The sequence below is a fragment of the Pteropus alecto genome, unplaced genomic scaffold (assembly GCF_000325575.1).
Source record: "Pteropus alecto unplaced genomic scaffold, ASM32557v1 scaffold95, whole genome shotgun sequence".
NCBI lineage: Eukaryota > Metazoa > Chordata > Mammalia > Chiroptera > Pteropodidae > Pteropus > Pteropus alecto.
Window position 1 is genome coordinate 2,592,982 of NW_006441071.1, and position 1,782 is coordinate 2,594,763.

The 1,782-nt window shown below is 33.5% G+C and overlaps 1 pseudogene; it reads right to left on the reverse strand.

The window, feature by feature from the left end:
* Window positions 1-1,248: 1,248 nt before the first annotated feature.
* Window positions 1,249-1,367, reverse strand: LOC112485177 (annotated as a pseudogene).
* Window positions 1,368-1,782: the final 415 nt, after the last annotated feature.

Genomic DNA, 1,782 nt, shown 5'->3' on the forward strand with positions numbered 1-1,782 from the left:
CACACTAAGATTTGTAGTCTTCAATGTAATCAGTTCAGTTTCAGAGAACCAGGAAGAAAGTAAGAGGAGATTTCTCCTCAAACAACTGCAGCTACATTAAACAAATGTCTGTTCAACAAGATTGCATTAAGAGCAGTGCATAGCAACTTGCCTTCCGGTTGTATAACAGAAAATGAGATCCGACAGTTCACAAGAGGTCAGTGAACAAGGCCAAGAGCAAGCTACACACCCAGTATATTGGCAAATACCAAGTCTGGATAGACTTTTCATTGTCCCAAGATGAATAAACAGGGGAAAAAAAAAACCAAAACCTTAGGCAAAACAAGAAATATTTGACAACATTTGGAGAAAATGTACAAAGTGTATATACTTAAAAATTTACTACAGGAACCAAAAGAATATTTCGGAAAACCAGTTGAAGTCCTCAAAAGACACAAAAAGACTCCTATGAATCAGGAACCAAAATCTATAAGAAAGAAAAGGCTGAGATAAAGTAAACTAAGATAAAGTAGGATGACAAGAAAAGTAAAAATCTAATTATAGGTTTATAATCTACATTGCAAGTACTTAACCTCCCTAAATTCCATTTTCATCATCTAAAAAGTCAATATAATAATGTATTTACTAAGCAACTTAGAGACAAATCTAAATTAGGAACATAAGAATAGCAAACTATGGCAAATTAGCTTGGTAAAAATTAGCTTGGTAAAAAGACTGACATTAACCATATAGTTATAAATAATGTGACAACAGGAACCTAAGTTGGTATAAGTTGTCTGAAATTTTGCAGAAAAAAAAAACAACAGAGCCTTAAAATGGAATATAAAAGTAATTCCCAGAAATTTCAATTCTAGGAATGAATATTTCCATTTGTTTCCTACCTATGTCTACTGAAAACTCTAAAGACAATGATCAACCAGTAGCAATAGGCTTTCCTTGGTGCCTATATTATGGTCTCAAAATATCATTCTCACTAAAAGAAATTATGGCTTTTGGAGAAATATCTGAATTCAGTCTATCTGAATTTCAATAATAATAAACATTTCAATGGACTGAAACCCAAATACCTTTAAACCTATGAGTTCATAATGACATTTTAAAATATTGGTCATTTTTTTTTTTTAGTGGTAAGCATTCGAGGATCTAAAAGCATTTCTTTTCTTTTTCTTTTAAGTGAGGCAACCCTTGGTTGACCTCACAAATTGCAAGGACCTTGTCAGCTTACAATCCCTTATTTTTTATTTTTTATGCCTACAGCACCTGGTCTTCCTAGGTGCTCTCCCATCCAAGTACTAACCAGGCCCGACCCTGCTTAGCTTCCAAGATCAGACGGGGTTGGGCTTGTTCAGGGTAGCATGGCCGTAGACTGGTCACTTTTAAAAGATGATAAAAAACTAAGTCATTATCTTGGTAACTGTGAAATAAAATATTAAGCGCTTATTTTTTCTTATATGAACTATATCACTATGTAATCAAACAACAGAATGAGGGGAACTATCTCTTCAAAAAGTAATCCAACTAATAATTGGTAGTAATTGACCCACTCTGTTCTCACTAGAGGTTAAGTAAAATTTAAGACTTAGACAAAGTAAACCAATAAATAAATGAAAAAGAAATGCTGGAATTAGAATGTCACAATTTGCATCCTTCAGTAGATGAAGAGATATAAGCATTAACATTTACTAAAATCATGAAACAGAAAGACAAGACATTATAGGCTACAAGTGACAGACTTGCCAAAAAGAAAGAACCAGAGTCTGATCCGGTCTCTTGGTCCAGTAG